This window comes from Gobio gobio (genome assembly GCF_949357685.1).
Source record: "Gobio gobio genome assembly, chromosome: 17".
NCBI lineage: Eukaryota > Metazoa > Chordata > Actinopteri > Cypriniformes > Gobionidae > Gobio > Gobio gobio.
The window spans coordinates 11,008,241-11,025,693 of NC_137110.1; the positions used below are offsets into that span (position 1 = coordinate 11,008,241).

Below are 17,453 nucleotides of genomic sequence, written 5' to 3' on the forward strand. Positions count from 1 at the left end.
CTCTGACATGTACATTACTCACAAGAAACAAGCAAGAAAAAAAAAGTACAAAATAAAAATAAAAAGTAGCACTTAAATCCTATATAAGCACTGGATAATAAGAAACTGACTTTGCATATCACACACTGCTTCACTGTCCCTCCAAAAGCTTTCTCTTACACACGTGCTGGGGTCACGGCGCACACAACTACAGTAGCTGCTGCAGTAGTAATTCCCTCGACCGGGTTGCTTTTATACCAAGCTCAGACAAACCCATCAAACAGAAGCCTAAATACTCACAGGAATCTGCTTCATTCTTGTCCGCTCGTCCTCAGAAAGACAGACAAACCCTTCCTCTTCTGCTCAGTCTAATCCCAGAGGCGTGAAACACAGAGAGTCTTGAGGAAATCCAGAGAAACGTCTACCACAGCAGACGCGGGAGAGAGCCCCGCCACTAGCGCATGGAACGGTGCGGCGCGAGAGAGGCGCTGGGGAGACATATGTTGCCAAAGCCTCTCGCCTGGCAAAGAAGCTCATTAAACGAGTGACAATCACTCCCACAAAGCCAGATCTGAGCGCTTTTCACATGGAGTGTACAAAGAAGGAGAGAGAGGGTGAGAGAGAATGAATGAAAGTGAAGGAATTCTGTGCGGAAGAAGTTGCATCTAAAGCACTGAGGCATGGGGAGACTTGTTTATGTTTTGTGCCATAGATGTCAAGATCCATGTATTGCCTTTTGTGACACTGCCACTATGGTTAAATGGGGTTAATGTGGAGCTTAGTTTAGTATTATTTCACATTACAAAGAAAAAAAACTGCAATACACATCTTTCAGACAAATATATAAGGACAATTTCTGAGAAAAGCATCCGTTTGGTCCTTTATAACTACGCTTTTACATTCTCTGAAGACAATGTGAGCTGTGCTAGCTGGTGCAAGAGGAGCTGATGTTCTGGGTGATTGCAAGGGCGTTGCTATGCAGTTGCTAAGGTGTTCTCAGTGGTTTTAGTGTGTTGCTACATGGTTGCTAGCGTGCTGCTAGATTGGGCGTTTAAAAGAGCCCACCCACAAGGCTATATAATATGGTGGTCTACATGTAAGTATATGGGTTTTTTTGTGCGGTCATTTTATAGTCCACCAGGGTAAATAAAAAAGAAAAACTCTTTTTTTTTCATCCTCAAATCGCTAACCATAAACATGAACAACAGCATTAGTCATGCTTGCTTTATCAAAAACTACAATACAATTCCTTTCAGAGAACTATGCTCAAACAAACAGTAGTTTAGTCATTTTTAGCTACATTTTTTTTAAAGAAAATGTTTCACCCAATGTTAGTTCATTGCATACAAAGAAGTCAATGTAGTCCAATGTTGTTTTGACCCCAGTATTATTTCAAATATTACATTTTTTGGGTGGACTTTCCATTTTAATTAGAGGTTCTCAACATTCAACATGCTTCGCCAGAGACGCAAATATTTCTATGCACTGTATCATATTTATTGAGATCCGCATAATTTTAGCTATACGTTAAACATAATATGTATTCTCTTGTGTACTTTGTGAAATATAGGCTTCAACATGATTCAGATCAGTGCAATTTCCACTATAATAAATACAAATGAAAATTGATTGAATAACTGAAATTAAACTGAAAAATCAATTTTGAATCATAGCAGTTGAGCACAAAGTATTGATATTCTTAAAGAGACAGTTCACCCCAAAAATGCTAATTCTGTCATTTACTCACCCTCAAGTTGTTCCAAACCTGTGTGAATTTATTTCTTCGGCTGAACACAAATTAAGATATTTAGAATAATATGGGTAACTAAACAGTTGACTTCCATAGCATGGAAAAACCATACAGGTTTGGAACAACTTGAGAGTGAACAGAATTAGCATTTTTGGGTGAACTATCCCTTTAATAATATCAAGTTCAGACTGCGAGATTCTAAAGTGTATATAGCTTAATTCTGTTACATTGGTGAGGTGCAAAATCGAAACCAAAAAAATCGGTCACCAATGACAAAAACATGTTGATGACCTTTGACTTAACCTCTGACTTGAATCCATCTGATTGACAGCAACAGTTCATCTGTACCTCACAAATAGGACTAAACCCCTGGGGACCATGTGATTTGCCGACAGAGCAAATAGCAGAGGGCAGGACATTGTCACACAATCTAAACACAAAAGCCCCACCCCAATGCTGAGGGTGGAACGGGCTCGCCGTGATCTATGATGTGTAAATGGGCGAATGGGTGTGGGGAGAGTTTGTGTGGGGAAATTGGGAAGGGTTGACATGTTTGCTTCAAATATGCTGATGTAGGTGCCGCTGACGTATCTGTCAAATGGAAGAGTGCCCATATAGGTAAAGGAATAATTAGTCTTCCAGGTTTCCAGGAAATGATGCTCTTCATGTGTCAAGTGCTTTCCGTGTGAGGTGAGATCATACAATACGCCATCAATTACAGGAAACATCATTAAACGTACAGGCACCATAAACACTCATAATTAAAATTCAATTAAAATGGATTCGTTCATGTGTTCGCTGTTTGAATGTACTATTAATTTCATTATCTGTGACTCCTACCCATTACATGGCTCGAGATTGCCTGAAAAGCATGACGGACTTTCAGATATTATTCTATGTAAAATTCTAGCTTGGTGGCTGACAGATGTTTTGATCTGCTTCCAATCAGGGCAATTCATCACTCAAGTGTGTTCTTGTTAAGCCAAAACCAGTTTCTCCTTTCCTGTTTAACATGCTTGGAATGTTAATTGACTAACTGAGGAAAGATTCATTTTGTAGGGAAGTAAAAAATCCCATGCATTTTTTTACATTTGGCTTTTTTTTTTAATGATAACTTTAAAGACTGATCTACTGTGAGCTGCAATATTGTTAATCAGTGGCACATGCTTTTGTTGAAGCCATCAGCCTGTATTATTTCAACTTATTTAGATTTTTTTTTCTCCAAATAATTGGTTTAAAGGAACACTCCACCTTTTTTGAAAATAGGCTCATTTACCAACTCCCCTAGAGTTAAACAGTTGAGCTTTACCGTTTTCGAATCCATTCAGCCGATCTCGGGGTCTGGCGGTGGCACTTTTAGCATAGCTTAGCATAGATCATTGAATCTGATTAGACCGTTAGCATCTCGCTTTTCGCAATCAGCATGTTGAATCATGATTTGGATCGCGTGTCAAACCACCAAACTGCTGAAATCACGTGACTTTGGCGCTCCGAACCGCTGATTCATAACGCTCCACGCTTCATGAAGCAGTGTTTTGAAATTGGCCATCACTATATAAGTCGTTATTTAGTTTTTTTGGCGCACCAAAAATAATATTGTCGCTTTATAATATTAATATTAAACCACTGTACTCACATGAATTGATTTAAATATGTTTTTAGTACATTAATGGATCTTGAGAGAGGAAATGTCATTGCTGGCTATGCATGCAGGCCGCACTGAGCCATCGCATTTCTACACAAATATCTTAATTTGCGTTCCGAAGATTAACGAAGGTCTTACAGGTGTGGAACGTCATGAGGGTGAGTAATAAATTACATTATTTTCATTTTTTGTGGGTGAACTTTCAAATCCCAATAGAAAAAATGCTGAAAAAGTGGGTGAGAACTGTTGCATCTATTGCTAAAGTGTTAGAATGTTGCTATGGTGTTTTGAGGGGTTGCTAGGGCATTACTAAGTGGTTGCTAGGGTGTTTTGGGTGTCTGGTAGGTGGTTGCTCAGTCATCAAAGTGATCATTGAATCAATCATAGCATAAATAGGGATGAGTTAAATGCTAAGTAGGCGCAATAACAGTAATGTTTGTCTTAACAAGTACAGCGAACAAATATAACATCTATTATTGATGCTAAGCTGTTCTGCAAAGAGGCCATTCATCTGAACTTGGGCGGTAATGTGAACAAGACCTTTTAAATGCCCCCTTTACTGGTTGAAGGAGGGACAGAGGCAGGTTTTGGCAGGGAGAGATGGTTGTTTGATAGCGTGAGCAGATTGCCAGACAGAGAGAACACTCAAAGCGCCACTGTGCCGACGCTGAACTGACGGGGCCCTTCCAGTCCCCAGCATGTCCTTTTTAAGGGCTCAGAGGATGAAGCTAGCATTATGGCCGCACAAACAGAAAGAGGGCTGATGAACTTCATAGGAATGCTTCCTCCTGAAAGCAACAGGGTTGGAATAGAGTGGCGGGAGGGAGTAAAGAGAGCGAACGGGAGGGCAAGCTGCCAGTTCCACCAAGCTTAGTCTTCACGCAACCCGGCCGAACAAACCTGACATTGTTTTGGGCACTGCCTAGGGGATCACATCCATTCTTTCTTTTTCTCTTTCCTCTGCTCCTCAGTTTCATTCACTGTTCAGTCAGAAACTGCATGCTCTCTCGCTTTTCCACTTTGGAGGATTGGGTTGAGGTTGTTTGATCTGTCATTATCATGTTCTACACCCACTTGTTCTGTTTGTTGTGTTGCTTTGTAATTGAATAAACTATATATGACGGAATTGCATCACTTATGAAAGCGAGTCAAACAAAACAATACTGTGTTGCAGTTAACATGAGTGTACTAGTCACATAACAATGACTATGAAAATGCTTGATTCGAGACCATTTAGTAGCAAACAAAGCAAATATGATTGTGTAACACAATGCCTGTACAATACATACACTCACTCACTACACAACATGTCTTTATACACAGAAAATCTGCATCACAAACTACCACACAATACACAATGCAACTGGATCACTACTGTCACTAAAACAAACACACTCTGACCACAATGAAAAATGCCTGTTTCAGTGCATTCAGCAGCATTCATAAATGTACATAAATTACAATCACTAACTGCAGAAGGAATATAAATACACAGATATAAACTGATGCAAGGACCTAATGTATCATTGCAATGTAGCAGACACCAATGTAGCAATGTTCATTATTCTTCTGATACATTCTTCTGGTTATTTTCTGTAGCCTATTAAAAAGAAAATACAGCACATAACATTCAAAAGCCTATACAAAAAGGGCCTATGAATCTCACAATAATACAATACATAAAGAGAGAAACTGCTTTGCAGGAGCACTGTGAAAATTGTCCAATAATAATATAAACAACAAAAATCCAGTAATTTACTCATCCCCATGTCTCCAAATCTGTATGACTTTTTCATTGGTGAAACAAAAGGATGAGACTGAGAATGGTCCAATTGCTCAAATAAAGCACATAAAAGTACATATGATTTGTGTGTTATTCCAAGTCTTCAGAATTCATTCTTTATGCTTTATTTTTTAAAACAGACCATCATTTAAATTGTATTCACTAAGAATAGGGTCATTCGAATCTGGCGCACACACAAGAACTGCACAAGTCGCATTAGTTCGCTATCGCCAATGTGGTAGCATATCTGAATCTTTGATTTGAACGTTCAAAGCAAACAAGTTTTGAGAACAACCTCCCTTTACAATACATCCCACTCTTTGAGAACCACTGCAATATGACATCAAATATGATATTTTTAAAATGATTTAAAATGATATTTTTAAAATAAAAAATATTTGCAATATTAACACGATCAATACTGTAACACATAAAAAATTTTGTTTTGTTATTTAGCCATTGAATTGAAGTAAATTTGAACTTGGCCTTATTTTATGTACAAACATGTTGCTCACATTTTATGGCGGCCCGGTTTGTGCTGAATACAGTGTAATGAGCAACCCAGGCTCATTGGAAAAACGCAAATGTGGGAACATTTTTGCAAAACACAAAATACGTACCAATAGGTACATATAACTGGACTTTCCAAAAGAACACTGAGGCAATGAACACTAGAGGCAATAAAACAGCAAGCACTTTTAATCCTTTTCGATTAACAAAGGCTTGTTTTCACATCTCGTTGCACAATATTATGTTATGATCTCAAAACACTTTTTACCATAGTATGATTTGTAAACGAATTAATTTTGGACTTTCCATCCAGATCCATATGACTCACGATAAAAGTGAAAAATGAAAACAAGCTAAACTGGAATGAATATGAATGTGTTTTATGTCAAATTTGCTTTTGTTAACACTAACGGGTAGGTTTAGGTGTAGTGTTGGTGGGACGTTATTTTAAAACGTAATGGCGCAAGCTTTTAGCTCCACTCACCGTGCATTTCAAATCAGAACTGCGGTGATACGTACAAAATGAACGTAATAAAAACGTACCATATTCACGTTTATCTGTTTCGGAAAAAGCTGAACACGCTTTTAGCCAGTGTTGCCAAGTCCGCGGTTTTGGGCTACTTCTACACTGTTTCCGTGGGCTGTTTTTCATGTCCACGGGTTGAAGCGACCCCAATTATGTGATATTTAGCCCCGGGAACAAGAATTTTAGCAGGCAGAACTGAACCCCCCCCACCCCCCCCCCCCCCCCCACATATTTAACCCCCCAAACGCGATTTTTACCGGAGAACCTCCCCGAAACGCGATTGGGCTTGTTTTGGGCTAGTTTTGAGTAACGATTGGGTGGGTTTTGTTGTGAAAACTGGACAAACTGATTGTCACTGGACAAATCCCTTAGAAACTGTCACGAAACGTGCATGACACTACGTATTTTCCTTTTGCAAAAATGTTCCCATGGGTACGTTTTTGTAATGAGCCTGGGATGGTAATGAGACTTTACTTGTTTATAAGCAACTGATAAAAGCACAAATGTCAAAACTTCTTCAGGGCCCCAAAACCCCATCAGACCCCAGAGGGTTAACTTCAGTACCATATGGTATTAGAGTTAGTAAGTTTGATTCATTTTTGTGAATTCGAATGAATCAATTCAAAACTCTTATTCAATCAATGCGTTTACATGCACCCTCATAATGCGATTATAATGGGATTTTAGCAAGGGTATGATTAAACTTTACCTCATGTAAACGCAATACTTCGATCAAACTAATGCGATAAAGCTCCTAATCGTAGTAACCATAGTTGCATTAAACTAGGTGCCGTACGCCGATTTTAATCACAGTAAACAGGTATGTTAACATCTCAATCGCATTATTACCGCTCTGACCAAAGTGCGCAGACGTAAACGAATGTCGCGTGTTGTTCACACAACTTCATGAATGAACTCCGTGATATTATTCTGAAGTTTTCTCTTCTCCAAAGCAACTCGTTGTGCAGTCTCAGCTCCGTATCTTTATCCAGACGGCGCAAAGAACGATGCGAGTAGATTAAAACAACAGTAACATGCATACTGTATGCCTATCTGAGTGTGGTATAACAATACTTATTATCGTATAATCAGAATAATGAAAATTGCATGTAAACTGGAGTGAGGAGTTCTGCTCATGTCATGTAAACATCTTACTGCGATTTAACACCTTACTCTTTATTATATATAACAACTTACTGATTATTAGAAATAATCGCATTATTGGTGCACATTTAAACAGTGGCATTTGCCATCTATGTTAGTGAGGGTAAAATGCTTTGATTAGATTTTTACAGCTTTTCTTTCTTTCTATTTATTCATGTATTTGTTATGTATTTATCTGGCGAAATTACAGTTCCTCTATTTAAAAAAATAACCTATTTTGATATTTGTTGAACATTGCCAAAAGGCTGAAAAATATCTCCAAACATTGTCCGATGATAGATTTAACATTTCCCCGTGACCATAACTGTACAGACAGACTGGGGGGAAATTCACAACCTACAAAAACCACAAAACAGTGAAGGGCACAGAACAGTGAAGCACAGGTGCATTACTCTATAGCAAATAACCCCCCTCTAACCTTCAGGTAATGCTGACAACCTACACAATGAGCTCACCTGGGCCCTGATCAATGCCCTCCAGCATGTCAGGATGATATATGCAGCAGCATTTAGAGTGTGTGTCTCAGAGCTGGTGATATAGGCCGAGGCATAAAGACCGCTGTACGACATGTGCTAGGTCAGGGGCAGGACGAACCCAGCTCACCAGACCGAATAAGGATGGTCTCCTGCTGACTGAACGCTAATCCAGCGTGCAATGATTACTGAACTGAACTCTTTCCAGACCTAGAGAACCGCCAAATTGTTACTTTTATAATCTAAACAATACTTTTTCCTAGTGTTTCTTTCCCTAGTGCTTTATGCTTATACTATATCATGAAATGTTGTGAAACGGATATATTTAAGGGCTGTCAGTTTAACTAGTTAATTTTATTATCATTATTATTAATATAATTTATTATTATTATTATTAATTAATCAATTAATGGTAACACTTTATTTTACAGTGTCCCTGCTACATATTTTGCATGTAGTTACTATAGTAATAACACAATTACGCATAGTTACATGCAAGTGACCCTAAACCAAAGACAAGAGACCCTAAACCAAAGACAAAAACTTAACCCTATAGTAAGAACATATAGTTATTATTACTTAGTAAGTTACTTAATTGTTACTTACTTAAATAATTGTTACTTACCTATTACTTAGTAATTATAATTGTATAGCTACACTGTAACAATGACACTTTAGTGTAATCTAATTAATTTCTATTAATAAAAAAAAAATTATTATATTTTTGTATTATTTTGTATTATCACAGTAATGTAATGTGTTTGAATAATCTTCATTTGGGGGCTTTTCTCAGCAATTATTTGGAATATCATCTAATTAGTTTGACTAATTGTATTATTATTACTGCATATTTTCATTTATTTTCACACTTTGTAAAAGTTTAATGCTTCCCTGATCTATTCTAATTCTTAAGCTTGTCTTCAGCTGCTGATGCAAAAAAAGCATGAATTAGCTTGTTTGACATGCTCTTACCATTGATCGTGTCACTGAAATCAAACAACATTGATCAATGGCCTCCCATGGAGTGGTAGAAAATGCTTCCCTAAGTATTTATTTTAAGTAAGGTCAATTTACTCAAATAATTTATCAGGTAGATTTGCTCCAGTGCCCCAGAAGTTCATTTGGTTTGCCGCCAAGTACCTCCATTTGAACTCTTTCAAACATGTCATAATTATCGTTTATCTGATGTGTAGTGCTCCGTGAACTCTAACGCCATATGCCATTCTAATAAAATACCCATTGTCTTGATTGCTAGTGTTTATGTGCAATTCCCTTTAGCCTTGACGTTTTAATTGCAGCTAAATTGTTTCCAGACGCGAGATTATAGAAGCAGCAACGTACAGGACACAATTTACTGTATGTATTCATTATACAATCTACAAGTGTGCCGAGACGAAAATATAGCACGCTCAACACAGCTGTTGAGAAAGCCATCAAGTCAAAGCCATGTTCATCTTCAAAATAGAATTAACTTAAGTGTGTTAACGTGAGGTTTGGGTGAGGCTTAGAGTGCCATATGGTTAGCATAACTCAACCTGAGAGAGAGAGGTCGAGAGAGCTCAGACTCCTTTCTGGCCGTCTTATTCACAGATGGCACTCTCTGCAATCACTGGCATCAATGACCATGTGATCATTCTTCCTGATTACCCGCCCCACCAAAAGACCTTGTGCAAACATATGCCAATTAAACAAACGTCTTTCGCTGAGATTGCAGGTTTGAGTGTCAAATAGGCAATTTAACTTGTAAAACGTGTTTTATGTTTTGCTAACTTTATACCGCCATAGAGGTGTGGATTTAGCACATAAACAAAATGCATTGTGCTGTAAAAAATGTTTTATCAAAAGCCCCGTTTCCACCAAAATTACCCGGAACAATTTGTCCCAGGAACTTTTCTCAATAGACCGTTTTTCCCATCCATCCATTTCCAGTGGGGTTTAAAATACGATAAAGATTAGTCCATTGACGTAGGACTGTGCACGACTTTCCAGTTCCCACTGTATTTCATCCTCCGCATAAAAGCTTAAAGGGTAAGCTCACCCAAAAAATTTAAATTTAGCCCATGTCATCGTAGGTGTATATAACATTCTTCTTTCAGACGAATAAAATCGGAGTTATATTAAAAAAAGTCCTGGCACTTTATAAAGTTTTAAATATGGATATTTTTCTTACACAACCGCATTGCTTCGCTTCAGAATGCCTTTATTATTACCGTGTGGAGCAGTTATATGATGGATAGGTGCACTTTTATGGGCTTCAAAAATGAAACAACAATTCATTGCCATTATAAAGCTTGGAAGAGCCGGGACTTTTTTAATATAACTCTTTGATTTTATTTGTCTGAAAGAAGAATGTCATATACACCTAGGATGACTTGAGGAGGAGTAAATCATGGGCTAATTTTTATTTTTGGGTGAACTAACCCTTTAATAAAGCATGCACCTCATCGTTGGTCCATCGGTTGTATTTTTTTAAACTCCATTGTTGATTCGAATAGCAAACAACTCTTACTGCACGGACCACAACAGACTTTTAAAAATGGTGGTTGAATTGCTGCATGGAGTCAACCAATCAGCATGTTCAGCAGCCAAGTCCCACACCAAAAAGTTCCTGAACTTTGAAAAAGTACTACCTCGTAATGAAAAAGTACTACCGGAAATGTGAACTTCACTTAGACCCTGGTCCCTGTGGTGGAAACGCAGCTAAACTTGTAAATAAAACAGATTTTTGGAGTAATGTTTACAAAAAAATACTATTTCCATCTTTCTACGTCCTACGTCCTACTTTAAATAGGGTGACCAAACGTCCTGTTTTCCCAGGACATGTCCTGTTTTCAAGTCCTGTCCTGGCCCTAATATAACAATTTTCTATCCATACAGAGGAGGCATACTTTAAATGTATTGAAATTAATAAGGAATCTTTGAGTAAACTTCGAGTATCATTTGAGTATCTCATTGCCGGGCAGAGTGTCCTGGTTTTCGGTTATCAAAATATGGTCACCCTAGTTTAAATCAATGTGTTACTATGTAATTATTTGCCATTTCTGAGTGAAAATTGTTTCAAATTAAATCATAAACCATTTTTTCAGTGTAGTTATAGGATGAATTATATATTGGTATTACATCAGCAAATAGTTGTGATTTTTAAATATATCTGTGTCGTTCAATAAAGTTTATATATAGGCTGATATTGGGAATTTAATGTGCATGCTCATTTCTGTCCATTTTTTACATTTAGATTACCATTATCATCATCTAGCACTCAAACAATTCAGTAATTTAATGATTTAATAACACATTTTCATGTAGTATTTAGACTAAATGAATATCAGTATCTGTAATTCATGCTTTCAGTTATAATGTTGTGTGGAAAATGTATCTGTAATGCGCTGAGCACAGAAAACTGCTCGGGCTATGTATATAACCCTTGTTCCCTGAGAAGGGGAACGAGCACTGCATCGGGACGACGCTTTGGGGATACTCCCTTAGCATCAGCGAATCTGAAACCAGAATGCCAACTAGGCCAATCCGATTGGCGTGCGTGATGACGTCATCGTGACGGCATACCCGGAAGTATAAAAGGGGTGCTGGAACGTAATGGCGGTAGTAATTGCTCTGAAGCATGCGCTCCAGGCGCGCCAAGGTGTGGCGTCGGGATGCAGTGCTCGTTCCCCTTCTCAGGGAACAAGGGTTATATACATAACCCGAGCAGTTCCCTTTCGAGGGAACTCGCACTGCATCGGGACGACGCTTTGGGGAACGAGTACCCACTAGGCCACACCGAAGGGTAGCGCCTGCCCTAGTGTGAAGCCGGAAACCGGGCACAGCTAGGACTGGAGCACCCTAGCACCAGGCGTCGTAGGGAGATCCAGGCTATAAAACCTGATAAAAGTGTGTGGGGTAGCCCACCCGGCCGCCTCGCAGATATCCTGCAAGGGGACCCCAGAAAGAAGGGCCACCGAAGAGGCCATGCCTCTGGTGGAATGAGCCCTCACAGCCACAGGTGAAGGCAAACTGCGCACCTGATAGGCCATGGTAATCGCCTGGACAATCCAATTACTGATTGTCTGAGTAGACGCAGGCAATCCCTTCTTAGGTGAGCCAAAACACACCAACAGTTGTTGTGATCTCCTCCACTGTGCAGACTTCGCCAAATAAACTCTGAGCGCCCTAACCGGGCAGAGTAGGTGAAGTCTCCCCTCTTCCGCCGTCACATGAGGCGGAGGATGAAATGCCTGCAGGACCAATGACCTGACCACCCTTGATGGCACCTTAGGCACGTAGCCCGGCCTAGGGTGTAAGATGGCCTTTACTCCTCCCGGGGCAAACTCCAGGCAGGTCGGCGTTACCGCCAAGGCCTGGAGATCTCCCACTCTCCTGAGAGAGGTAATGGCAAGGAGAAAAGCCACCTTAAGAGTCCGATCCTTTGGTCCAGCCGACTCCAATGGTTCGAAGGGGGCCTCAGCCATCCTTCGAGAACCACTGCCAGGTCCCAGGTTGGAACTCTGGTCCGAGCCGCAGGCCTCATCCTCCGAGCCCCACGGAGGAATTGTACAACCAGCTGGTGCCTACCCAGAGGCCCATCACCCAGAGGAGTGTGGAAAGCCGAAATGGCAGCCACGTACACCTTGAATGTGGACGGGGTAAGCCCTGCAGAAAAACGATCTTGGAGGAACTCCAGCACTGAAGCCACTGGGCAGTTAACTGGGTCCACCTCACGTTCTCTGCACCAAGTGGAAAATACATTCCACTTGAGGCTGTACAGTCTCCTCGTAGACGGAGCCCTGGAGCTGAGTAAGGTCTCTATCACCTCCGCCGATAGGCCAGCCTCTATGTACCTGGTCCCCTCAGGGGCCAGACCCATAGGTTCCAAATCTCCGGGCGGGGGTAAAATATCGTACCCGCCGCCTGAGATAGGAGACCACTGCGCGTTACCCTGATCATACAGAATGGATTTCCCCTCAAGGAAAGCCACCTGGTTTACTTCCATATCAGGACATGGTGGCCGCGGAGGTCCGGGAAAAAGCTCCTCAGAGCTTTGTAGACCGCCAGCATTTCCAGGCAGTAGATGTGCCTTGAGAAATGCCTGGTCTCCCACAGACCTCTCGCAAAGCGGCCGCCATGACCACGTCCCAGCCAGTGAGGGAGGCGTCTGTTGAAACGGATTCCCGGCAACAGAACGCTCCCAACACTGGCCCTTGGGACAGAAACCAAGGTTTCTTCCATATGACTAGGGAACGAAGGCCACTGCGCGTTACCCTGATCATACAGAATGGATTTCCCCTCAAGGAAAGCCACCTGGTTTACTTCCCATAACCACGTCCCAGCCAGTGAGGGAGGCGTCTGTTGAAACGGATTCCCGGCAACAGAACGCTCCCAACACTGGCCCCTGGGACAGAAACCAAGGTTTCTTCCATATGACTAGGGAACGAAGGCATCTGCGCGTTACCCTGATCATACAGAATGGTTTTCCCCCAGAGGAAAACCCCTTGATTCCCAGCTACCACTGTAAGGGTCTCATGCAGCAGGCCAAGAGATATTCTGTTGGACGCAGCCGCAATGAGCCCCAGCAGACCTTAAACTGCTTCACAGTGATGCTGTGGCCTAGCTTCATTTTAGAGACCAGGCCGCCTGGAAGAACCCGATATTGGTACGCTTTGCCCCAAAAAGCGAACCTCAGGAACTTCCTGTGACACAGAAGGATGGATACAGAGAAGTATGCGTCCTCTTCAGACCCATCGTGACAGACCAGTCCTCAGACTGGATCTGAATCACAATGGAGGAAATGCTAAGCATCTTGAATCTGAATCTCCTCAGAGAACGATTCAAGTACCTCCGGTCTAAAGTTGGATGCAACTCGCCATCCCTCTTAGGAACTATGAAGTACTGGCTGTAGAACCCGGACTCCCTGTCTGGCGGAGGAGCACATTCTGTGGCCTCCTTACCAACAGGGAGTGAACTTCCTGTTCCATTACCCGAACCTGCCCAGGGACCACTGCCGTCCAGACCACCCCACTGAACTTCAGGGGAAGGTAACCGGACTGCAGTCTGTATGCCCCTTCCTACAGTCGCAGGCCCCAAGCTGATATATTCGGAGGCATAACCATGCGCCGAGATAATCTGCTAAGGGAACCAGCCTCTCGAGGCCGGTCTCGGGTGTCAACCGAGCCTCCTCCCCGACCCCCTGAAGCGGCTTACCGGCAGGGCGAAATCGAGGAAGATTTTCGGTGTGCGTATGCGTTTGCTGGACCACCGCAAGTCTTGCTAGAGGCGGCTGGTGCAGCACGCGTGCACGGGGAAACGATGTGGCCCGAAGCGTACTAGACGGCGGGAACACAGCATCGATTCCCGAAAACTCCACAGGGGAGGCGACCTCGATCGCTCCTACCCGGGAGAGGGGGCTGGCCAGCAGGGGGCCTCATCTAAGGGAGCAGCTCAACAGGGCCACAACCCTAGAGCGGACACTGCGATTAGCAATTGCCTGAAACTGATGTGTCCCGCAGGCCACAAGGCGGCGAGAACGACATCAACTTCAGGAGGGCTCCATCTTAGATGAATATCCAGTTCACAAGTTAAACACGCTTGGGTGACAGAATTAAAGTATCCAACTTATCAAAGTCGGATAACATGACACTCAATTCCTCGGAATTAAATGCCATCATAATCACCAAACCCGTGCAACCTGATCTGAATAATAGGCTGAATAAAAAATATATCTAACTCCTCAAAGTCAGATAATATTTTAATTTAATTCCTCAGAATTAAATGCAGCCACAATAAGGTGAAACATAGTCTGAATGATAGGCTGAATATCTAACTCCTCAAAGTTAGATTATATTTAATTTTAATTCCTTAGAATTAAATGTAGCCGTAATTAATCAGACGACACTGTTTTATTTGTATTTATACGGACTCATAGACCCCGCGTTGCCTCAGCAACGTGGTTCAAGCCGTCATAATACAATTGGCTTTCATCCCTCGAGAAAAAAGCCAAACAGTGTCACACAATACAGTGAAACATGGTCTGAAATGACTGAATATCTAACTCCTCAGAGTCAGATAATATCTCATTTAAATCCTCAGACTTAAATGCAGCCATATCAGACAAATACTGATTTATTTACTATACGGACTCGTCCGTTAAGCCAACCAGTATCTCATGCACACCGATCGCGTGTGTTCACATTAATTGCAGACCCATAACCTGCGCGCTGCCTTTTTTTTCTTTTTTTCCAGCAATCGCGTGGATGGAATCTTGCATATTTAAGAAGTGCTTATGACTTTGACTGCCTCGATGCTGAGTACGTCTAATTCCTCAGAATCAGACCTCTCACACATCGCGTCCTCCGCCCCGGGGGAAGAAGCCGCAGCGCGGGCTTCCACACGGGGAAGGAGAACATCTGAACTGTCAGATAAAGACTGGGAAGATGCCTCAGCAGTCCCAGTCCCGCTGACAGTCCATCCGTGAGCCCCATGACCAGCCTCGCCGCACCGCCTCGGCGGATGCGGGACCGATCCACGGGGCTCACGCCGAGAGCGGAGCACTCTGAGCGTCAGCTTTCATAATGCTCACAAGCGGCTCCCTCGAGAGCCGCTCGAGCATGCTGAACGCCCAGGCAGTGCACACACAGCAGGTGTGTATCCGAGCCCGACATGTAGCGAGGGCAAGGATGCACACACTGCTTGAACTCTCTCACTTTTTCACACTTCATTTCAATCACACACTTTCACTGACATACAACAGTAAATAGACAGACAGTTTGACAGATAGCGCTTGCTGAAGAGCAATAACTACCGCCATTACGTTCCAGCACCCCTTTTATACTTCCGGGTATGCCGTCACGATGACGTCATCACGCACGCCAATCGGATTGGCCTAGTTGGCATTCTGGTTTCAGATTCGCTGATGCTAAGGGAGTATCCCCAAAGCGTCGTCCCGATGAAGTGCGAGTTCCCTCGAAAGGGAACTCCTATATTACAAGTTGTAATTACGAGCTCTACAAGGACATGAACACTTTTTACAAGATTAAATCATGTAATTGTGCTAACATGACACATCTGGGAACAATCAGGGACTAATTACCGGGAAAAACTACAACAAACTACAAACATGGAACTCGAGACAGGAAGTAACAAAAGTCCAGGGACAAACACTGAGAACATATGATTGTATCAAAGCAGTTGTGTGTAGTTAGGGCTGAACAGAATAAGGGTACTACACCAGCTGATATTAGTTGTTATATGTATCAGTCAATATTGTTAAAATATTTGCTGATATTGGTAATGTAACTGTGCATGCTCATTTCTGCCCATTTTTAGATTATTGTTGTCTTCATTGAGCACTCAAATAACTTAAATAATGATTTAATAACACCGTTATTTTTTATGTGATCTTTAGACGATTTCAAAATGACTTAAAAGGTGCACTATGTAACATTTCTTTCAGTAAAATATCCAAAAACCACTAGGCCAGTGTTATATATTTTGTTCAGTTGAGTACTTACAATATCGCAAATATTTTCGCAAACTATTTGTAAATCGTGAGAAAATTGCTATTTTAACCAAGGAACCAGGACGTGTGAGGGAGTTGCCTGTAAATTGCGTCATATCTGCGTTACCCTCGGTTTCCGGTTTTATTTTGCAGAAACACTTTACTCTTACTGCAGTGTGCAACAAGTGTCATAGCAGCCATTGAGCAAATGCACAGAGTAACATCATAACATCATTTTCAACACACTCAGATGTATCTAATATGATAAACAGAGTTGCGTTACCTCATACTCATGACCGGAAAAGTGGAAGTTGTTCAGGTGACTGTGGCATAATAAAAGTCCCACCGGTGACTATGCCATAATAAAAGTCCCGCTGCTCGCAAGGCGTGTATTGCGTTCATCTTATTAACAATCGGTCCAGCGGCCTTGCTCAGCTCCCACAACACTCGGTCCTGCTCTGGTTCATACTACTGTAACGTTAATAATCGCATCAATGAACATGATTTCTGCCCCCGAGTCCTGTCCCGATTCTTTTCCACCGGCTGTGGAGGATGTCCCAAGATTCTGTGCTCAAACGTGGCATTATCAAACTACGCCTTTGTTTTGAATGGGCGACCTCTAGCGGACGGAAAAGTTACATAGTGCAGCTTTAATTATAATGTTTCAATGTCTACATTAAAATTTATAATGAAACATTTTTAATTTACTCATTTTATTTTAATTTAGTTTTTTTTTACATCAGCTATTTATTGGTTGTTTGCCATAGAATCAAAATAAATATTGGCTTAATGTTATAAGTCCGAATTTCAATATATATTTCAACACTTTCTTACAATGCATCTTTAAAGGTAAAGAAAATAAAACGGTCAGTAATGTCCTATCTGATAGGCAGTTCCTTTGCGGCTCTCTTTATTGCCCCAAGTCTCTCATCTAGTTGACAAGTCGGGGTCTTCCTGAAACCCATTTTAATCATGTTACCCCAGAAATCAATAAACTATTTCCCCCTGGGTCAACCTCAACAATGGAGAGGGTCTGCCATCCTGAAGTACTCTGAATGTGTACTCAAGCCGTCTGAGTGCAACACAAACACAAAGCTGCAAAGACAAATTCATTCAAATAACCTACAAGTCTCTT

General features: G+C 41.6%; 1 protein-coding gene across 8 annotated transcripts in view; it reads right to left on the reverse strand.

Annotated features, from left to right (window-relative positions):
• Window positions 1-17,453, reverse strand: part of chl1b (cell adhesion molecule L1-like b) — a 164,794-nt gene that overhangs the window by 81,566 nt on the left and 65,775 nt on the right. For 2 of the 8 annotated variants that reach the window (XM_079841175.1, XM_079841176.1), the window contains exon 1: window positions 280-512. The exons of 2 other annotated variants lie outside the window; for them this stretch is intronic. The gene's annotated coding sequence lies outside the window, so the exon portion shown is untranslated. Of the gene's footprint in view, window positions 1-279; window positions 513-17,453 lie in introns of those variants that run through there. 4 more of the 8 variants (XM_079841180.1, XM_079841179.1, XM_079841177.1 and 1 more) reach the window with 4 other exon arrangements.